Below are 12585 nucleotides of genomic sequence, written 5' to 3' on the forward strand. Positions count from 1 at the left end.
AAACAGCAAGGCTAAGAGGGTCCAGGAGCTGGTTTGCTTTACCCTCCTCATTTCACAGATGGGCACGCTGAGGCCAGTGAGTCCAAATGGCTCGTCCCCATCACGCAGCCGGTTCGTGAGCCGGGACTAGAGCCGAGGCGTACTTCCTGGTGCCGCCCTTGACGCCGACTTCAAGTTCAAGTTCGCAAAACCACCTGCAGGTGAATAATCTGGTAAAAGGAACCACAGAAGTCATTGAAAGCTATTACACTCACATTTACAATTTACTTCAGGAAAAGGATACAGATGAAAATCACCCTAAAGAGACCCATGGGGCAGAGAGCAGGAGTGTCCCAAATGCAAAGCTTCCATTGGCCTCAGAATACACTGCCCTCCTGGTATTGATAACCACATGTGACAATATGCAGGGAGTATGGCCAACCAAGGAGGCTCACTCACACTTCACAGTCCAGAGTTGTTTGTTTGTTTTATTTATTTATTTATTTATTTATTTATTTATTTATTTTGTATTTTTCTGAAGCTGGAAATGGGGAGATACAGTCAGACAGACTCCCACATGCACCCGACCGGGATCCACCCGGCACGCCCACCAGGGGCAACGCTCTGCCCACCAGGGGGCGATGCTCTGCCCCTCCGGGGCGTCGCTCTGCCCCGACCAGAGCCACTCTAGCGCCTGGGGCAGAGGCCAAGGAGCCATCCCCAGCGCCTGGGCCATCTTTGCTCCAATGGAGCCTTGGCTGCGGGAGGGGAAGAGAGAGACAGAGAGGAAGGAGGGTGGGGGTGGAGAAGCAAATGAGCGCTTCTCCTATGTGCCCTGGCCAGGAATCGAACCCGGGTCCCCCGCATGCCAGGCCAACGCTCTACCGCTGAGCCAACCGGCCAGGGCCTGTCCAGAGTTTTTATTGGGAGTGACTATTGTCCTTGGGATTGAACTCAGTCTCAAGACCCAACCCACGCCCTGCAGGTCAGGCTGATATCACCTGGTCTAAACAGCCTGCCATGGGTCACCTCATTAATGTGAACTATCAGGTGTGAGGTAAGGAGCCTACCATGATTAACAAAGACACTCCTAATGCTTGGGAAATTCTAAGGGTTAAAGGTTCTCCTCCAGGAACCAGGGACAAAGGTCAGACCTCTTTGGGCAAAACCAAATTCTTTTATTTTTTATTTTTATTTTTTTTATATAATAATTTTATTTTTTTGCCCTTTCTTTTTTTTTTTTCTTTTTTAAATTTATTTATTTAGTTAGTTAGTTAGTTATTTCTTTATTCGTTTTTAGAGAGAGAGGAGAGAGAGAAGGGGGAAGGAGCAGGAAGCATCAACTCCTATATGTGCCTTGACCAGGCAAGCCCGGGGTTTTGAAATTTTATTTTTTTAATGGGGTGACATCAATAAATCAGGATACATATATTCAAAGATAACAAGTCCAGGTTATCTTGTCGTTCAATTATGTTGCATACCCATCACCCAAAGTCAGATTGTCCTCTGTCACCTTCTATCTTGTTTTCTTTGTGCCCCAATTCTTTTATTTTTATTTTTTATTTATTCATTTTAGAGAGGAGAGGGAGAGACAGAGAGAGAGAAGGGGGGGGAGGAGCTGGAAGCATCAACTCCCATATGTGCCTTGACCAGGCAAGCCCAGGGTTTTGAACCGGCAACCTCAGCGTTTCCAGGTCGACGCTTTATCCACTGCACCACCACAGGTCAGGCCAAAACCAAATTCTTTACTACACATCTTCCTTTTGCTTGTGCCTAGTAAAGGCAGTGATAATGAAAAACAAAATTAGTGGCCCTGGTCAGTTGGCTCAGTGGTAGAGCATCGGCCTGGCATGCAGGAGTTCCGGGTTCGATTCCCGGCCAGGGCACACAGGAGAAACGCCCATCTGCTTCTCTACCCCTCCCCCTCTCCTTCCTCTCTGTCTCTCTGTTCCCCTCCCGCAGCCAAGGCTCCATTGGAGCAAAGTTGACCCGGGCATTGAGGATGGCTCCATGGCCTCTGCCTCAGGTGCTAGAATGACTCTGGTCACAACAGAGCAATGCCCCAGATGGGCAGAGCATCGCCCCCTGGTGGGCATGCCGGGTGGATCCCGGTCGGGCGCATGCGGGAGTCTATCTGCCTGCCTCCTTGTTTTCAACTTCAGAAAAAAAAAAAAGAGAAAGAAAAATAAAATTAGCTATACTGAGATTACACTAGTTACCAGACACTACACACATTGTCGACTCCTCACAATCACCCTACAAAGTTCGTGTTGTATACAAAAAAGAAAACTGAAACTCAGAAAGTTGCCCAAAGTTTTAGAGCTGGGAAGTAACAGATTTGACCCTGTTGACACGGCATTACTTCTTGAGCCGTTAGATCCTTGTTGCCTTCATTCAGTCATTCATTTTACAGGCATATGCAAGCCTACTGTGTACAGTAATCATTCTAGGTGCTGAGCAGAACTCAAAGAGCAAAGAGCAAAACACAAAAATCCTACTTGGCCCTGGCCGGTTGGCTCAGCGGTAGAGCATCGGCCTAGCGTGCGGAGGACCCTGGTTCGATTCCCGGCCAGGGCACACAGGAGAAGCGCCCATTTGCTTCTCCACCCCTCCCCCTCTCCTTCCTCTCTGTCTCTCTCTTCCCCTCCCGCAGCCAAGGCTCCATTGGAGCAAGGATGGCCCGGGCGCTGGGGATGGCTCTGTGGCCTCTGCCCCAGGCGCTAGAGTGGCTCTGGTCGCAACATGGCTACGCCCAGGATGGGCAGAGCATCGCCCCCTGGTGGGCAGAGCGTCGCCCCTGGTGGGCGTGCTGGGTGGATCCCGGTCGGGCGCATGCGGGAGTCTGTCTGACTGTCTCTCCCTGTTTCCAGCTTCAGAAAAAAAAAAAAAAAAAAAATCCTACTTGTACAAAGTTGATACTTTTCAAATGAGAGAAAAAATAAGCAAATATATGTGGGGCAGAGATCTAAGTGGATCTCCAAGAACATTTCAGGCAGAAACGGGAGCTAATGTGGAACCCTGAGGTGGGAATGTGCCCGGCAGGGCTGTTCAGAGAAGAAGTCCGTGATTAGGAAGGGAGGTCAATGGGTAAAAGAGCAGGAGGTTAATTCGGATCACAGAGTTAACAGGGATCAGTGGGGAGGACAGGGTATGCATGTGGGGCTAAATCCGACAAAGAATCCATACCCAAAATATGGAAGAAATATTTGCAACCCAATCAGAAAAATGCAGGCAACCCCGTAGAAAAGTGGGCAAAGGAGTTGAATGACACTCTACAGAAAGGAAATGGCATGGCCAACAAGCCTATGAAAATGTGTTCTACTTCATTAGGCACCAGGGAAATGCAAATTAGAACCACAATGCTACACCAGTACGCACCCAGGGAAAGGTCCAAGTTAGAAAGCAGGCAATACTAGACCTGACCTGCGGTGGCGCAATGGATAAAGCACTGACCTGGAAATGCTGAGGTCGCCGGTTCAAAACCCTGGCCTTGCCCGGTCAAGGCACATATGGGAGATGAAGCTTCCTGCTCCTCCTCCCTTCTTTCTCTCTCTCTCCTCTCTCTCTATCTCTCTCTCTCCCCTCTAAAATTAATAAATAAAAAAAATAATTTAAAAAAAAACAGGCAATACTAGTTATCAGAGAGGAAACAATTCTCATACACTGCTGGTAGGTATGTAAGCTGGCACAATGTGTACTAAAACCAAAAAAACATGCATAGCTTTTTGTTAAACTTTTTTTTTTAGATTTTTTATTTATTTTTTAGAGAGAGGAAACAGAGAGAGAGAGAGAGACAGAGACAGAGATACAGAGAGAGAGAGAAGGGGGGAGGAGCAGGAAGTATCAACTCCCATATGTGCCTTGACCAGGTGAGCCTGGGGTTTTGTTTATGTCAATTTTTTTTTTATTTATTCATTTTTAGAGAGGAGAGAGAGACAGAGAGGGAGAGAGAGGAGAAAGAGACAGGGAGAGAGAAAGGGGGAGAAGCTGGAAGCATCAACTCCCATATGTGCCTTGACCAGGCAAGTCCAGGGTTTCGAACTGGCGACCTCAGCATTTCCAGGTCGACGCTTTATCCACTGCGCCACCACAGGTCAGGCCAAGCCTGGGGTTTTGAACCAGCGACCTCAGCATTCCAGGTCAACGTTTTTACCCACTGTACCACCAAAGGTCAGGCCATGCATAGCTTTAATCAATCAATTCCATTTCTAGTTGTATATCCAACAGAAAACATGCAAACGTTCACTGAAAGACTGGAACAGGAATATTTAAAGCAGCTCTATTCTTAACATCCAAAAACAGAGAATGCCCAGTCACAGCCAAAGGGATAAACAGAGGGTATTATACAGCATTTAGAAAACCAAAGTAAACAATACAGAGAATCTCACAGAAACAGTGAGCAAAGGAAGCAGACCCAAAGGGCTTAATACTGTGTGATTCCATTTACATAAAATTCAAAAACAAGCAAAACTAACCTACGCTGCTAGAAGACAGGACAGTGGTTACCATGGTGAAGAAGTGTCTATTTCTCCCTTCAGTTCTGTCACTTTTTACTTCATGTATTTGGGACTATGCTATTAGACGTGGATATGTTTACAAGTGTTACATCTTCTTGATGAGTTAAAACTTTTATCAATATATAATAACCCCCCCCTTTTTTTTTCTGAAGCTGGAAACAGGGAGAGACAGTCAGACAGACTCCCGCATGCGCCCGACCAGGATCCACCCGGCACGCCCACCAGGGGGTGACGCTCTGCCCACCAGGGGGCGATGCTCTGCCCCTCCGGGGCGTTGCTCTGCCGCGACCAGAGCCACTCTAGCGCCTAGGGCAGAGGCCAAGGAGCCATCCCCAGCGCCCGGGCCATCTTTGCTCCAATGGAGCCTTGGCTGCGGGAGGGGAAGAGAGAGACAGAGAGGAAGGAGGGGGGGGTGGAGAAGCAAATGGGCGCTTCTCCTATGTGCCCTGGCCGGGAATCGAACCCAGGTCCCCCGCACGCCAGGCCGACGCTCTACCCCTGAGCCAACCAGCAAGGGCCTATAATAGGCCTTTTTTATTTATTGCAATGTTTTGACTTAAAATCAACTTTGATAATAATATAACCACTCTAGATTTTTTTTATTACTATCTGCATAGGATATCCTTTCCATCAAATATCCTTTCTATCCAAAATTTCTACCAGCTACCTGCTCAGGTAGCTCAGTGGGTTAGAGCATTGTCCCAATACACAAAGGTTGTGGGTTCAATCCCCGATCGGGGTGCATACAAGACTTACCAATAAATCATAAATGAGTGGAACAACAAATCGATGTTTCTCTCTCTCTCTCTCTCCCCTCCTCTTTCTTTAAATCAATACATTAAAAAAAATTTTTAAAAACCAAAATGAGCCAAGCCAGGCGGTGGCGCAGTGGATAGAGCATCCGACTGGGATGCGGAGGACCCAGGTTTGAGACCCCAAGGTCACCAGCTTGAGCGCGGGCTCATCTGGTTTGAGCAAAGCTTGGATCCAAGGTCACTGGCTCAAGCAAGGGGTTACTCAGTCTGCTGAAGGCCCGTGGTCAAGGCACATCTGAGAAAGCAATCAATGAACAACTAAGGTGTTGCAATGAAAAACTGATGATTGATGCTTCTTATCTCTCTCCGTTCCTGTCTGTCTGTCCCTATCTATCCCTCTCTCTGTCTCTGTAAAAAACAAAAACAAAAACAAAAACAAAAATGAGTCTTTTGCAGACAACATATGGTTAGATTATACATACTATACAAAATATATACAAAATCTGCATGAGGAAAACTATAAAACTCATGAAAGACATCAAGAAGATCTAAAAGAAAAAAAAGAAATCAAGAAGATCTAAATAAACGGAAATATCCTATATTCATGAATAGAAAGACTCATAATACTAAGATATATCAGTTCTTACCAACTTAATCTATAGATTCAACATGATCCCAATTAAGATATTACCTATTGGGTTACTTTGCAAATATCAACAAACTGATTCTAAAATTTCTATCAAAATACAAAAGACCCAGAATAACCAAAACAATATTGAGGAAGAACAAAGTCAGAGGACTGACACTACCAACTTCAAGACTTACTCTAAAGTTATAATAATGAAGACAGTGTGTATTGTGAAAGAATAGAAAAGGTAACAGAATAGAGAGTCTAGAAATAGACCCACAAAAATAAGGTGAACTGATATTTGACAAAGAAGCAAAGGCAATTCAATTCAATATCATAGGGGATTACAAATTAAAGCATCCTAACATATATATATATGTTAGGATGGCTAAAAATCAAAACACGGACAATATATGATGAGCCACAGAAACTCATTTATTGCTGGTGGGAATGTGAAATAGTACAGTCACTTTGGAAGATAGTTTGGTAGTTTTTTACATAGCTAAACATATTTTTACCATACAATCAAGCGATTATGTTCCTTGGCATTTACCCAAATGAGTTGAAAACTTATGTCTACACAAAAAATGTGCACACAAAGTGTTTATAGAAGTCTTGTTCATAGTTCTCCAAATTTATAGGCAACCAATACGTCTTCAATAGGTGAATGGATAAAAAGAACTGTAATATATCCATACAATGAAATATTATTCAGTGATAAAAAGAAACAAGATATCAATCCCCACTCAAATTCTCCCCCAAAGACTCCGAAGAAACTTAAATGCATATTGTTAAGTGAAAGAAAACATTCTGTAAAGGCTACATTCTGTTCTTCTAAGGGTGACTTTCTGGAAAAGGCAAAACTTTAGAGACAGTAAGATGATCAGTATTCGGCAGAGGTTGGGGGGGGTGAGGACAGATGAACAAGTGGGACAAGGGATTTTTAGGGCAGTGAAACTATTCTGTCTGGTACTGTAATGATGGACACATGATATTATGTGTTTGCCAAAACCTTTATATATAGAATGTGCAACACAATGAGTGAACCCTAATTGTAAAATATAGACTTGAGTTAATATAATGAATCAATACTGATTTATCGATTATAGCAAATTTGTCACCCTAATTTAAGAAGTTAATAAAAAAAATTGTCTTGGGGTGGAACAGGGTAAAGAATAAGGTATTTTGGAATCTACTTTGTGCCTAATTTTTAAAATAAACCTAAAACTGTTCTCCAGGTAAAAATCCATTGATTTTTCAAAAGTAGTTTTGTTTTGTTTTTTTTTTTTTGTTTTTTTTTTTTTTTTTTTTTTTTCATTTTTCTGAAGCTGGAAACAGGGAGAGACAGTCAGACAGACTCCCGCATGCGCCCGAACGGGATCCACCCGGCACGCCCACCAGGGGCGGTGCTCTGCCCCCCAGGGGGCGATGCTCTGCCCATCCTGGGCGTCGCCATATTGCGACCAGAGCCACTCTAGCGCCTGAGGCAGAGGCCACAGAGCCATGCCCAGCGCCCGGGCCATCTTTGCTCCAATGGAGCCTTGGCTGCGGGAGGGGAAGAGAGAGACAGAGAGGAAAGCGCGGCGGAGGGGTGGAGAAGCAAATGGGCGCTTCTCCTATGTGCCCTGGCCGGGAATCGAACCCGGGTCCTCCACACGCTAGGCCGACGCTCTACCGCTGAGCCAACCGGCCAGGGCCAAAAGTAGTTTTGTTTTAAAAATAAAATAACGTACCATTAGAAAGACTTTTGCTGGGAAACCGACATGGTCAGATAAAGGTTTTGGATAAAGCTGTCTGAAGGCAGTGTGGAATGGGGTGGGGGCAGAGTGAAGAGGAAGAGGAAAATGTACAAAGCCCAGCACTCAAGAGTAACATGTGCTGTCTATAGAAGATGCGCCTGACTGGTCGTGGCACAGTGGATGAAGTGTCACTCTGGGACGTCGAGGTCCCAGGTTCAAGCCCAGAGGTCAACTACTTGAGCGCAGGCTCACCAGCTTGAGCGCAGGGTCACTGGCTTAAGCATGGGATCATAGACATGACCCCGTGGTCGCTGGCTTGAGCAAAGGGTCCCTGGCTCAGCTGGAGCCCCCTTCGTCAAGGCACACATGAGAAGCAATCAATGAACAACTAAAGTACCACAACTATGAGATGATGCTTCTCATCTCTCTCCCTTCCTCTCTGTTTCTCTCTGTCTCTCTCTCTTGGAAAAAAAGAAAAAGATGGAGACAGTCTCAATGAGAGTAGTAAAGAAGGAAAAGAGGAGATGGATTTGAAAAATATTTAGGAGGTCAAATAGGCAAGATGTGGTGGTTGGTTGTATATGAACAGCAAGAGGGAACGGAAAGAATGATGTCCATTTTTCTAACTCGGGTGCCCACGTGGGTAATATTCTGCCTCCTTAGACAGGAAGTTCCCTGCTGACTCTCAGCGCGCTGTCCACTCTTCCCCATCACAGACTGAAACACGCGATGGCGGTGTGCTTGCTTGTCCAGCGGCGGTCGCCCCTCCAGACTGAACCCGCACTGGGGAGAACCGCGCCGGGGTTTGCCTTCCTTGTATCATCGCGTCGGCGCACCGAGGGGCGCGGAGTCCGCAGCGATAAACACGTGTCAGAGCGAGAGACAAACACCAAGTACTGCACGGTGTCACACACATGCGGAAACTAAGAAAAGGTTGAACTCCCTTCCTAGAAAGAAAGAGAATAGAGAAGTGGTTGCTGAGGGTCGGGGGTGGGGGAAGAGGGAGAAAGAAAGATAGGGAGAAGTTGGGGAAAGTGTACAAGCCTTAGGTTACAAGAGAAACAAGTTCTGAGGATCTAATGCCTAACGTGGTGACACTATTGATTGAAAAGTGCTAAGAAAAGAAAACTTAAATTTTCTTACCAGACAAATAAATAAATAAGATGATAGATGTATTAACCTTATGGAGGAATCTTTTCATAATGTATCTTTATACCAAATCAAACTGGAAACTTTAAATATCTTACTATTTTACTTGTCAACTATACTTTAATAAAGCTGAATAAATAAAATACACAGTTGCCAAAAAGTACAGAATGAGAAAGGGAGGCCCTGGCCGTTTGGCTCAGTGGTAGAGCATTCGCCGGTGTGTGGATGTCCCGGGTTCGATTCCCGGTCAGGGCACACAGGAGCACCTGTCTGCTTCTCCACCCCTCTCCCCCTTGCCTCTCTTCTTCTCTCGCGCTCTCTCTCCTCTCCTCCTGCACCCATGGCTCAACTGGAGTGAGTTGGCCCCAGACGCTGAGGATGGCTCCATGGCTCTGCCTCAGGCATTAAGAAAAGTTTGTTGCTGAGCAATGGCACAACAGCCCCAGATGGGCAAAACATCACCCCCTAGTGGGTTTGCAGGGTGGATACCTGTTGGGGCGCATGCAAGAGTCTGCCTCTCTGCTTCCCCTCCTCTCACTGAGCAAAAAATAAAATAAAATAAAAAAACCCAGAATGAGGAAGGGAATGAACAGAAAGAGAAGAGGCTTGAATGAGTTCTTTTCGGACATGGTAAGTTTGAAATGACTGAAAATATCCAGGGGTAGGTGACCAGGAGGCAGCCGGGAATGAGTCTGAAACGGAGGCAAGTTTAGGTTTGGAGGCAAAGACGGGGAGTTCCCAGCCTGGGATAAAAGCCAGGACGTGAGAAGAGCACAGGAGCAGCCCTAATGGAGTTCAGCACTGACCGGGACTTACTTCCTCCTACCTCTGCCTTCTAAGTCCACGTCCCCTGGGCTGCTCACAGAGCTGGTGTAGAGCTCACTCCAGGAGACACATTGCTAAGCCGTGCTCAGGGGAGGCCCTCCTAGGCCTTTACGACCTTTCCAAGGAGATCATCTGCCAACCGTATCTTCCCCCAATTCTGCCGACTCAGTTCTCCTGAGTTCTTGAACAGCCTCTGAATTCTGTGAAATCCTCTTCCCTGAAATCCTCCCTCCCTGGACAACAGAATCCTGAATATCCTGGCTGTTGAATGACAATTGTCACCCTGCTTAATCAAAATGTAGAGATCTTGTTCTTTCCCAGTCCTTTTTCTGATTAGATACCTTTGTGTGTCATTTCCCCTTCACATCAAATAGGCCTGTGCTGACGCCCTGTTGTCTATTGCTGTTTGGTTACTTGTTTCTATTCTGTTGTGTGTGTGTCTTGCCCCTGGCAGGGTCTGTGTGCTTTGACCCGGAGTACGCACTGGAGAAATCGCAGGCTGTGTCAGGCAGGGTGACGATGGGATGTTCTGTTGGAAATAGTCACCTCTCACCAGGTGCTATGTCAGACTGTGCATTTTGGCTTGGAAAATGTGGTTAGGGCAGGAATGCTTAGTAGGTTGCCCGCTGTTTACAATTAGGCTTTTAAGAAATAACAACCAAAAAAAGGAAGTCGAGCTTCTAAATTCATAGTTTTATCAAAAGCTCACAGGACTTCTTGAACTAGAAAGGTTAAAAAATAGTAACTAGAAAAGATAAGGTCTAAGGTCAATATAATAAATATATTTATGTCTGTGTGCCAATATAACAACTTTTCAGTGATGGATCCATTAGGAATAAATGAATCTGCCAATCACAGGAAGCCTCCCACCCCCCACAAGTTAAAATACAGGCAGTCTTTGACTAGAACAGTAGCTACCCAGGGGGACACAGTGAGATTCACACTCCTCTTTTTTTTTTTTTCTTTTTCTTTTTTTCTGAAGTGAGAAGCAGGGAGGCAGAGAGACAGACTCCCGCATGGGTCTGACCAGGATCCACCCGGCATGCCCACTAAGGGACGATGCTCTGCCCATCTGGGGCATTGCTCTGTTGCAACCAGAGCCATTCTAGTGCCTGAGAAAGAGGCCATGGAGCAGGGGTCTCAAACTCGCAGCCCACGGGCCGCATGCGGGCCGCCGAACAATTTTGTGCGGCCCGCAGACTAATCCACGAAGTTCAAAATATTTTGGATAAAATTAAGTAAGCCTAGGGGCCTACTTGTATTTTTCATTTCTCTAGCATCTTGCTCTGCAGCCCACATGCTGAGTTGAGTTTGAGACTCCTGCCATGGAGCCATCCTCAGCGCCCGGGCCAACTTCGCTCCAATGGAGCCTTGGCTGCGGGAGGGGAAGAGAGAGACAGAGAGGAAAGAGAGGGGGAGGGATGGAGAAGCAGATGGGCACCTCTCCTGTGTGCCCTGGCCAGGAATCGAACCCGGGACTTCCACACGCCAGGCCAACGTCCTACCGCTGAGCCAACCAGCCAGGGCAGAGATTCAGACTCCTCTTGCCTGTCCTGTCTGCCCTTCTTAGATATACTGGCTTTGTCCTCACACTTGTCCTCTGATGGACTATAATGGTTGTTCCACCTCCGAGGGATTTTTTGTCCCTGAAAAGATGGAGGAGGGCTGAGAGAAAGGAAAGAATTTTTTTGTCACTTTATTCTGGAAAGGAAGCCGTCCCCAGTGGTTGTTACCTACATCTCACTGACTGTCTCCAGCTACAAGGGGTCAGAGACCAAGCTTGTAGCTTTTACAGCTTTTGTCAGAGAGCTTGGCAAGGCAGGAGAGCAGTGAAAGTTGGGAGCTGCCAATCAAGTACTTCAGACTTTAAAATAAATCTGAGTAACATTGTTACATCTGCATATTCCCTATAATCCTGTGAGCATATCTTAAACTAATTTAATCATGTTGATATTGATATCTATTTGCACGATTCTTGAAGTGATCTTATGTCAAAATCTTCCACTCTGCATGAACAATAATACCACCCTTTTTTATATGGTTTGCTTTATCAAGGTGAATTAGGAAAAGGATTGAAAATATTTCTAGATGCTAGTTCAGGTAACTGGGTGAATAAGGCATATTTTTATCCACATGTTATTTTCTAAGTTAGTCCCTGGAATTTTCCCCAGTGGTAGTAAGAATATCTTTGGTTGGCAAGCAACAGTACCAAAGATAATTAATTCTACCTATCTTCCCACATGTTTGCCCTGCTTGGTACATTACATAAACTGGAGTTGCCGCAGCTGTGAAGTCAGACAAGGTTTTGAATGGAGCCTTTGCAGGGAGAAGTGCTTTGTCTCCATCTTGTGGCCAATCTTATCTTTGCAACCTCAGCCGGTGGTTCTCAAACCTGGCTGCACTTGACAATCACAAGTGGTGCTTGTAAACAACCCCAATTCCCAGGCCTCTCCCCAGACTAATTCAATCACATCTGGGCTAGGACCGGAGATGATTATATTTTTTAAGATCTGTAGGTATTTTTGTATTTTTTTTTTTAACAGAGACAGAGAATCAGAGAGAGGGATAGATAGGGACAGACAGATAGGAATGGAGAGAGATGAGAAGCATCAATCATTAGTTTTTTGTTGCAACACCTTAGTTGTTCATTGATTGCTTTCTCATATGTGCCTTGACTGTGGGGCTACAGCAGACCGAGTAACCCCTTGCTCGAACTAGCGACCTTGGGTCCAAGCTGGTGAGCTTTGCTCAAACCAGATGAATCTGCACTCAAGCTGGCGACCTCGAGGTCTCGAACCTGGGTCCTCTGCATCCCAGTCTGACGCTCTATCCGCTGCGCCACCGCCTGGTCAGGCAAGATCTGTAGGTAATTTAATGTGCAATTAGGGTTAAGAACCACTGAGTTAGAAGCTCTAAATTGGTGAGAAATACCAAATAATTATTCCTCCTATAAGGTTGTCATAAGGAAAGAGCTACCTATACAGGTAAATTCT

This window comes from Saccopteryx bilineata, chromosome 7 (genome assembly GCF_036850765.1).
Source record: "Saccopteryx bilineata isolate mSacBil1 chromosome 7, mSacBil1_pri_phased_curated, whole genome shotgun sequence".
NCBI lineage: Eukaryota > Metazoa > Chordata > Mammalia > Chiroptera > Emballonuridae > Saccopteryx > Saccopteryx bilineata.